The sequence below is a fragment of the Bos javanicus genome, chromosome 10 (genome assembly GCF_032452875.1).
Source record: "Bos javanicus breed banteng chromosome 10, ARS-OSU_banteng_1.0, whole genome shotgun sequence".
Classification (NCBI taxonomy): Eukaryota; Metazoa; Chordata; class Mammalia; order Artiodactyla; family Bovidae; genus Bos; species Bos javanicus.
In genome coordinates, this window is record NC_083877.1 from 42544413 (window position 1) to 42555190 (window position 10778).

Genomic DNA, 10778 nt, shown 5'->3' on the forward strand with positions numbered 1-10778 from the left:
ACGCCAGGCCTCTCTGTGCATCAGCAACTCCCGGAGTTCACTCAAACCCATGTCCATCGAGTTGGTGATGCCATCCAGCCATCTCATCCTCTGTCGTGCCCTTCTCCTCCTGCCCCCAATCCCTCTCAGCATCAGGGTCTTTTCCAATGAGTCAACTCTTCGCATGAGGTGGCCAAAGTATTGGAGTTTCAGCTTCAGCAGCAGTCCTTCCAATGAACACCAGGACTGATCTCCTTTAGGAGGTGTTAGACATTGTTTTATCAAAACGAATGTAAGTTTCTTGAGGGCAGGAGCCCTGTTTAAGTTTTATTTTTGGAGCCATCTTTTTTTTTTTTCAATTTAAATTTTTGAGTGAATTGTAATTTTTTGAGAAAATGATGATCATAGCTAACTGAAATGAGATGAGCCTGAAAAACCCAAGGCCATGACAATTCTCAAAAGGGAGAAGGAGAAAGGTCCCACTGCCCAGTGTGAGTTTGTTCGTGCCCAGACTCTCAAGAAATGAAGCAGGTATATGGGGATAAGTCATTCATTTCTTAAAACAGGGTGAAAATGGCTCAGATACATGAAGATTTCAGGGGACGGAGGGTTTCAGTTGTTTCAATGTTGTCTCCTTATTGGGTCATTCAAGTCATTTACTGTAGTCTTCCAAGATGTAAAAAATATTTTGCTTGCTGAGTTGATAACTTCAAAAGTCTTGACATTTAGGATGGATACTAGATTGCAGGAGTCGTCAGGTGAAGCATATTCAGTGGCCAGGATGGGGACTGGGGGAGTGATGGTGGGACAGGGGAGTGATGGTGGTCCAGAGGAGTGTTACACACCTGCTCATCCACAAGCTCCATCTGGAAGCATGTTACATGATGTCTCCTGCTCTACGGATCCATCTGCCTGAGTTTCCCTATCAGTTGTCAACGAAGAAGCTTAACCTACTGTGTGACTTTGGCTTCTCTTGGTGAACTGTATGCCTCCCCTCCTGGTACTATACTGGTTGATCCCACCTCCGGGTTGGGTGGTGGTGTCTCCTCTGTGCTCTGGCAGCTCTTCATGCTTTTTCATCACAACCCTTACACTGCTTCACTGTGTATGCGTACACATCTCCCCTTCCAACACACTATGAGCTTCTGGAGGATCTTGACAGTCATTTGTTTTTCTCTTTCTGCTCCTTAGAAGTAGCAGGACCTCCTTAATAAGGCTTTAAATGAATGTGTGTGTGTGTGTGTCCGGTTGTGTCTGACTCTTTGTGATCCATAGACCCCAAAGATTTTTGGATCCTGTGGATTCCACCAGGCTCCTCTGTCCATGGACTTCTCCAGACAAGAATACTGGAGTGGATTGCCATTCCCTGCTACAGGAGATCTTCCTGACCCAGAGATTGAACCCAGGTCTCCTGCATTGCAGGCATATTCTTTATCATCTGAGCCACCAGGGATTTAAATGAATAAGTAAATGAATAGATGAATAAAATAAGTTTCCACTATTTCCTTATATATTTCAACCAGCACAGGCCACCTGCTTCTTCCCAAATGTGCCCTTGTCTCTGAGGGGACTATGTCTTCGTTTGTGGAAGTCTTCCCAGTACACACAGTAGTGTGGCAGCAAGATTGACTGCATAATTTGTAGGATCCAGTGGAAAATGAACGAGAAATGTGCAGTCACAGACTCTGAAGGGGCCCTCCTTCAAAAATTGTTAAGAATTTCAAACTGGTGACAGTGGAGCATTAAACCAAGCCCAGGGTCCTTCTAAGCGCCGGGCCCCATGTGACTGCACACGTCTCACATCCATGAAGCTGCTCTGTTAGCAGCTGTTGTTTGCATCGGGGGTGCATGCCACGCCCCTCCTTGTGGTAACGGCAGCTTTTGTTTCTGTGTGGCTTCTGTAGGACTGATGCCACCATTGCTACTTCAGATGGGCCTGTGATACTGGGCTGGCCAATGAGAGCACTGCATCCTCCAGGTTATGATTAGTTCAGGGAAGGGCATGTGACCCAAGCCCAACCAATGAGAACTGTACCTCAGAATTTTGATGTAGGTGAAAAGGTATCTTTTTGCTGGTGCTAAGTCACCAGGAAGTTAACCTAGAGTCCCTGGGGATTGCTAATTGGAGGAAATTCTGCTGGAGATAAAGCTGACCCTGAAAAATCAGAGTCGAGAAGATAGGGCACTTAGGGGAGAGATTCTTGCCAGCATCATTTAAGCAATTACTGAGCTGATCTTCTCCTTTTCATTTATATAAACCACTAACTTTCCTTCTTGGCCTAAATCCGCTTACCTTGGATTTCAGTCACTTGTAATCAAACCAGTCCTGTGAGTCAAAGCTTAATAAATGCCTTTCAGTTTGAGTAATAGATCTGCAGGGCTTGAAGGAATCTGTTGTTTAGTTCTATCACCCATTCTTTGCTTGGTTCCATTTGACTTGAGAATCAGGGCAAGAAATAGAATAGCCCAGGGAGACTGTGACCACATTATTAAAACGAGAATTTATAGAGACGTATCTCCTACTTGTGTTCATTGTTTTGTATTCAGAAGGAGACAAGGATGAGGAGCATGGGGTAGAAGGCCTTTTTGCTTCGGACATTTGAAAACAAAGTTTTTCAGTTAAGCATGTTTTACTTTTATACTATGAAAAAATAAGAATAAAGTTTTTTTGTTTCAAAGATTTGAAAAGATGCGACTCAAGCCAGTTCACCTTTCCACAGACTGCTAGGGTAATGATCCTACATAGGTAATTCTGACCAGCCATGCCAACCCTTCGTGTAAAGCCAAGCTCTGCAGAGCACACAAGTCCATCTGAGCCGCACTATCCCCACCCAGGACTCAGCCTGCCCATGCCCCCACCCCACCTGCTCAGAGGGGCTGTGTCAAGGCCAGCAGTCCAGGTGGATGTTTACTGACTTGGGTCTAACCACGCCCAAACTATACCCCTTCACATTTCTTTTGGAATCCTGAGGAAATCCTCAGACTGCTGACTTTACTGCCAGTAGCAAACATTATCTACCCTCTGGGTGTGCTGGCAGGAAAATCAAATTTTATACCTTCAGGCTGGCCCGAATCTTAAGGCCACTTACCTTCCCCTGTGATCTCACCCCAGTGGCCCTTTACTTCTTCCCAGAGTGAAACCTTCCTCTATGCTTTGCTCGACTCTCGGCCCAGCATGGCTTTCTGACACCCCCTCCATCACCAGCCCCCCAGCTTGTCTCCCCTCACACCCTTCCCTGACAACCTCTTTCTTTGGGTTGCCCTCCTCTGTTTAATTGTGAACAGACTCCCCATCCTACTCCTGTGGGCAGACTCTTTACTAATTCCATTTTGCCTCAGTTGAAACTAGATCTTTCCAAGGACCCTAGCCTCCCCTGTGGACCTCTCACATTCTCAAGTGGAAGCTCTTAGGGCCTTTCCCCACAGCTAGTCCTGCCATCAACTTGGGAGAGTTTGGTTTTTCTCATGGGTGTCCTAGCCTTATTGTCCACCTCCTCAACTTCAAGGACCTTTCCCTCTCTCCATTTCAACCATGGCCACATCCTGTATGTCCTCAAAACTCAGAACTGAAATGTTAAACTCTAATACCCCTAAACTTGGTTACTGGCACTCCCAATGTCAAACACCAACATTTTTGCTTTATTGAGATTTCTGGTCTATGGTCCATTCCATTTCCCCCAAATTTATGCATTCAACAAATCCCTACTAATTCTATGCATGTACCAGGGGCTGCTAGGCAAAGCTGGTGAAGCTTCATTCTAGTGGGAAGAGATTTCAGTTACCTAGTGCTTTGCAATGAACCTGTAGACTTTAGTGACTTCAGACAAGGGCTGATTATGTCTCATCTTTCTCTGGTCGGGAACTGGTCATGGCCAGGTTAGGCAGCTCTTCTGCCTCCCTGGGTGTCAGCTGGGATCACTCATCTACATTCAGGCATCACTGTACTTCTGTCACTTCCGTGCTCCTCCACACAGAAGCCTGAGCCTCCTCACAGCATGGCAGTCTCCAGGCGGTCCGCCTCATCACATGGCAGCCAGCTCCCAAGAGTAAAAGTGGAAGCTGACAGACTTCTTAAAAGTTAGGCCCAGAGCTTGGACAGCATCATTTCTGCTGCATTCTGTCAGTCAAGGCAAGTAATAGGAAATCAAAAGTCCAGATTCAATGAAAGGAGAATCAGACCCCACCTCGTGATGAGTGGAGTAGCCTGTACGTACAATAAGAGAAGGAATTGGTGGTGGCCGTTTTCAAAGATTATCGACCACAGAGGAGGGAGACGATAGATAGGTAGGCAGATAAACAGGAAAACGCCAGATGGTAGTAAAAGCTGCTCAGACAACTGAAACAGGGTGATTTGATAGAGAACCGCTGAGTAGCTCCTGTAGATTGAGGGGATTTTCAAGGAAGAATCTGAGGAAGAGATATTTAAATTGCAACTTTAAGGCAAGGATTGCCAGCGTGTGAAGATCCAGGCAGGAGGGAGAGCTAGCACAAAAGCTCTAAATGGAATGAGCTGGGCAAATTTAAGGAATAGAAAGAAGGGGCAGGAGTTAGGGAGTACAGCCAACCACAAAGTGTGTGACTGGAAACAAGGCTAGACAGGTCAGAGGGGCCATTCAAATGCACTGGGGGAAGGAGCCTGGATTTTATTCCAGGAGCAGTCAATGGAAAGCCACAGAAGGGTTTTAAGCAGAGAAGGGACAGAATCACTGTTAAAAGTTCACTTTGGCTTCCCCATAGGGAATAGGTTGTGAACTATGAGTGTGGAAGCAGCAAGACCAGTCATTGTCTACCATGGAACCCAGAATCAGGAGATGGTGGCTCATTTGGCTGCCAGATGTGGGGAGAAGCATGGACATGTTTGAGGGTTGGGCCATCAGGAGGAGCTGAGACTTGAGCCTGCTCCGTCTTGGTTCAAGTCCCTATCATGCCTGGCTGATTACTGCAAAAGCCTCCTGCCTGTTCCTCACCAGTGCACCCACAGCTGGCTGTCAGTTAGTGCCCTTCCTTAAACAGCATCTTAGTGTTTTAAAGATTATTTTCCAAGTAATGTATCTTGCATATAGGGCTTCCCTAGTAGCTCAGTTGATAAAGAATCTGCCTGTAATGCAGGAGACCCTGGTTCGATTCCTGGGTCGGGAAGATCCCCTGGAGAAGGGATAGGCTACCCACTCCAGTATTCTTGGGCTTCCCTAGTGGCTCAGATGGTAAAGAATCCACCTGCAATGTGGGAGACCTGGGTTCCATCCCTGGGTTGGGAAGATCCCCTGGAGAAGGTAACAAACAACTACCCACTCCAATATTCTTATCTGGAGAATTTCATGGACAGAAGAGCCTGGTGGGCTACAGTCCATGGGGTTGCAAAGAATGCCTCACAACTGAGTGACTTTCATTTTCATATCTTTGCATATAAGCCAACCCCCAGCCCAGGATCTGTCCCTCTCCTCACTCAGGCTCGTTTCCAGTCTATGTCCCATATTTCCTTTCACTCCAGCTCCATCTGATCACCCACAGTACCCTGACAACATCCTAGGTTGTGATCCCGGGCCTCACACATGCTATTTTATCTTCCTAGAATGCATCTTCTCCCCACCTCCATTCATCATCCACCCAACATCTACTTCACCTTCAAAATATAACAGGCGTTACCTTTTCCAATACGCCTTCCCTAAAAACCCAAGTTTATTTAGATTTCTGTGCACTCAACACAGTGTACCACGAATGTCCATCTCCTTTGTCTGTCTCTTCCAACCAAGTGTGGGTGCCTGAAGGACTGGAATCTAACATAGCACTCTCCAAGTGAAGGCAGTGAGAAATTTAGGAGAGCGGATGCTACCCTATTTGGCATGATTTGCCCTTAGATTCAGAAAATTTGCATTACAAGATCAAATCACAGCAGAAAGATGGATGTGATAGGTGCTTTTACTGTGTTCCTCTTTCTCCAGGCCAACTCGGGGAGGTTAGAGTTGGAATCTAGAATGAGGGGAGAACTTAGTTTCCTCTGTGTGCAAGATCCTCCAGGAAGAGTCTGCCCCCTGTATACACGATGCATCAACATCGTTGTTGATAATAGTATTGACTTCTGGCAAAATTAGTACTCTGACTGCCTTTCCCCTGGGAAAGTCTGAAAAGCCTGCTGCTGGCAATGTGAAGTCCACCATGATATTTAACGGTAAATACACTGCAAGCTGATGACTTTCATATCCATACCCAGACCTGGTCCTTGAACCAAACTTCAGACTCTGAACTCCAAGTGTCTGATGCCCTTCTCTACCTGGACGCCCCTCAAATTTGGCCAGTCTAAAATCAAACTCATCACCTCTCTTACTCCTGTACGCCCAAGACTGAGGATCTACCAGTAATTCATGGATGAGTCACCGATGAATATTGGAGTTCACTCTCTTCCTTCTGAGTGCCAAGATCCTGGTCCAAGGCCTCAGCTTCTCTGGGCTGTACAACCACCAGCATCCCTCCTCCCAGGCTGTCCTTCTCTGGTTTCCAGGGGATCCACTGGAAGTGCAATGGAAATGCAAATCCAATCTTGTTCCCGCCTCTCACCAATCCCATCTGAAAATCTAAAACCCTTTAATTCTTTAATTGTCCAACATCTTGAGAGCTTCTTTAAAATGCAGATCTGAGCCCCTCTAAAGGCCTGGTCAATCCAGAATCTGCTGGGTGAAGCCTAAGGATGAACATTCTTAACATTCTCAGTGTCCAGGGATTCTGATGGGAGGGGGTCCACCCTGAGCCAAAGTGTGATCCAGGGAAGGAACCCAAGCTCCTCACTCACTTTACCAAGCCCTTCATGCGTCCCCCTCTTCTTAGGTGAGGTCACAGCCACCTCCTTGCCTCACCTACTCTCTCCCCACACACACTGCTCTCCCAGGTTCTTCTCCTCTTTGGCCTTTGCTATATCTTGCCTGTCTCCAGGAATGTCCTCTCTGAATGACTTCTTTCTTCAATGAGATAATGAAACTGAGTACCCCTAAAATCAAATTTCCCTGCTAAGTTTACAATTAACCTCTCTATTCAAAACTTTACTCCCTTTCTTGTTCTGAACTTGTTCCCCTCAGGATTGAGGAGCATCAAAGAAAAGGGGGCATCGAAATGGAGCAGGATGCTGTGGGGCCCTCCTGGATAAAAAAAATCTCTCCATGTTCCCCATTTTTATTTACAGAAAAAGACTTTATAATCTCATAGGCTTTCCTGGAGTTTCAAAGAGCAGACATAAGCAGTTACTAATTAGGGAAGGAGGGAATGCAGAAACAAAGGAAAAGCAGTCAAGCAAGAAAAGCAATGATATTTTAAACAACAGTTCAGCGATAAAACAGAATCCTAGTTCCTCCTCAAGGGGTATACAGAACAACCTGACACATATCTTTGACTTGTTTTGCAGAAACTAAGACCCCCCATCCCAATGGAGGGTGGTGACTACATGCACGTAGACCCCAGACTGGTTGGAAACGGAAGGCTGATGATTAAAATTTCCAAACCACCACTGTGCTGCCTCACCACCAGCCAATCAGAAGAAAGTCATGCACTCTGCCACGTCTGGGAGCCAGAGGTTTGTTCTCACAAGCGACTCTACCACTAACTTCTGTCACCTTGGCCAGCCTCCTGTACCTCTCTGAACCTCTGGTTCTTGGTGTGTAAAAAAATGAATAAGAATACTTGTCTGGTCTACCACACTCCTTCCTCTAAATACTCAGAGGTGTTTCTACAGGGTTATGACAGGCTGGGTGAGGTGTGCATGCGTATGCGCACACACGCACACGCACACACGCACACACACACACTCATAGTCACTTCCTCTCCATGCTGTTCATTGACCCAAATGCAACAGAGCAAAGCCCCAGTCTTCCCATGAGCTTTCCATGCCGCCATGATGGCACCCATGAATGTCCAGGCCGATGCTCTCAAGAGCATCAATAATGCTGAAAAAAAGGCAAACACCAGGTTCATTTAAGGTCAGGCTCTGCAGTCATTGCCTGGTTTCTGCAATGGTGAAGCATGATTACACTGGCAATTTTGAAATCATTGTTGGTTACAGAGCTGGGAACATTTTTATGAACCTCACTGGCACATTAAACAAGTGTGGATGGAGCCCCAGATTTGACGTGCAGCTCAAAGATAGAGAACAATGGCAGGGAAAATGAGCGGGACCCTTCTGGATGCAAAAGCCCTTGTGTCCCCTGTTTCTTGTTTGTCGGAAATAGGCTTTGGCCTCCTAGACCTCCTCCTTCCAAAGGGCAGATCCAAACAGTTGCTAATCAGGGAAGGGAGAGAAGGCAGAAACAAAGAAAGAGCAGTCGGAAAAAAAAGAAAAAACAGTGCAGTAAAATAGAGTAGAGTTCTAGTTCCTCCTCAAGGAAGGTACACAACAACAACAGCAACATATCTCTGAGTTCTTCTGCAGGAACTAAGGCCCCCTCCCAAGTGGAGAATGGTAACTTCAGGCTGAAGCACAAGAGTCCTGGCACATCACCCTGTTACCTCACCATCAACCAATCAGAGGACAGTCTCATACCCTGCATCCTTCCCCCCAAATTTTACCTCTAAAATCCTCTCCCTGAAACCATCAGGGAGGTCAGCATCATTGAGCACAAGCCACCTGTTCTCCTTGCTTTGCCCTGCAGTAAACCTTTCTCTGCTCCAAACTCCGGCTGTTTGTTTGGACTTGCTCTGCGTCAGTCACACGCATGTGCATTTGGTAACAGCAGGACCATCTGCCCCAGCCTTTTGGGTTCACTGTAGTGGTGATGACCTCAGCTGGCATCACAGATAAAAACACACAGGCAGGAAAACCCTGGGACTCTTCTTCTAGAGGTGTAACACATACATACAAATCGAATGTCACAATGGGCCAGAGAGATGGAGAGAGAGAGGGGAGCAAAGCCCGGGTCAGCTATCTGCCCCTTGCAGCTCTGAGTCTCAGCTGGAGCCCTGGACAAGAGGGAGCTAAATCACTTGGCATCATCATGAGTGTCTAGACTGGAGATTGACCATCTGGGACAGGTCAGGCAATTGGTACACATAGAAGTTCTCACTGAGGAGTGTCCCAGAGCCATTAGTCTGCATTAAGGAAGGACGCTGCCTCCAGGGAGCCTCCCAGCAGAAGCTGGGCTTGCTTTAGTGCAAGAATGAGGGACTGCAGGCCCTAGAGCCAGGGTGCTCACCTTGGACATCTACAGTACCTATTTTATCTTTTGTCTGCTTGCATGTAGGGCTAGACGGTTCTATAAGCTGGTAGGGGCCAGAGAACACAGGCTTCACTTTTGGAATAGTTAGAGCTCTTAGGCAGAAATGAGATTTGAAACTGGACTTCTCCTCCCCTGCCCCCACTTTATTAACACCGACGATTTATGACACACCTACTCTGTGTCTGGCAGCATCTTAGATACTAGACTTGTATAGTCTCACAGAGTTGAAAATGAGGCCTGGGAGCTCATGCATTTCTCAGAACTCAAAGCAGAACTGGAGTTACTGACTCCCCCAATGCCCCGCCCCTCACCCCGGGGCCTTGCCCACAGCATTCTCAGTAAACACCAGTTGGAGGGACCATCTGTGGTCAAAAGCATTTGAGAATGTCTACATGCTGTGTCCCCTTTGGTTTCAGGATGCTGTGAGCTGAAAGACACAGAACATTCATGAACAAGGAAGAAAAAACCCAGAGAGTTAAAGCAACAACTGAATAACACCAGGGATGGAGAACCGTGCCTCTGGGTGGTCCAGGCCTTCCCTCAAGATCCCAGTCTGACTGCAGCAGTTCCAAGCTCACGTCTTCCTGTGCTAGTGTCAAAAGACAGAAGAGACAAGTACTGTCTTGCATTTCGCTTTGAGAGGAACAACTTCCTGGGAGTCCAAAAGCCTCATTTGCCTGTGGGCAGAGCTGTACTCCAAGCTCCTGCTTAATAAGGCAAACACCGCCCCTCCGGGAATGGTTCAAACCAACTGGTCTTCCTCTCAGGACTGGGGAGGAGCCCACAAAGTAAACAGGTATTTAACCAAAACATTCCAGGTTATCTGAGCAGAAAAGTGGGGGCCAGGATGAGTATTAACTGGGAAATCAATAGCATCTTCCAAACCTTTCTTGGTGAGCCACACTGCTCATACATTTAAGGTTCTTAAACACATTTCTTTCTTAGATCAAGAAACCCACTTTATTTCTTTGAACCCAATGCTTTCCCAAACTTATTTTTCCTGAGAATTCTTATTCATTTCTTACAGACATGCTGAGAAAAGTTGGACCCCACCTTGCTGTTTTTCCTCAGCTAAACGACTGTCCTGAGTGCTCTGAGAGCAGCCTTGGGGCCAGACAGCACTCCGTGCAAGGAGAAAAGCTCAGAAATTCAAAAGGGAGAGATCCCTTTGGCCTAATTAACAGGAAATAAAGGCAGGCGTTTTTTATCTTTGGTGGGCTCCTTTTCTTTTTGGCTACTCCAAATTAATAGGTTTAAGACATTACTTTTAGTTGAATTTCTTTCCACTAAACTTGCCACCAGAAAGGGACAAAATGATGGCTTTTAATAATGATTATAAAGGGACAGATGGTTAGGTTAGGCGAGGACTGTGACCGCACCAGTGAAGCCTGCAAGAACTCACTCCTTAGTCCTTCTTATGGCTGTCAGCTCTCACTAGGCGATCCCCTCCTCCCTACCCCTCCTCTCTTCCCGTCCCCGCTTCTCCTTGGTGCCTCTTCCCCTGTTGGAAATTTCTAATGAGTTTTCAAAAAGGAGACCTTGAGGTTTCTTTGTCACTGATATTTGAGTGAAAGTACAAACCCCACCACAGCCCTCTGCTTG

At 46.7% G+C, this 10778-nt stretch overlaps 1 long non-coding RNA gene across 1 annotated transcript; it reads left to right on the forward strand.

The window, feature by feature from the left end:
• The first annotated feature begins 8833 nt into the window (after window positions 1-8833).
• LOC133255278 (uncharacterized) lies at window positions 8834-10388 on the forward strand. Its single transcript, XR_009738910.1, has 3 exons — window positions 8834-8991; window positions 9593-9972; window positions 10204-10388. It is a non-coding gene; the product is annotated as an uncharacterized LOC133255278 (long non-coding RNA).
• The last annotated feature ends 390 nt before the right edge of the window (window positions 10389-10778 follow it).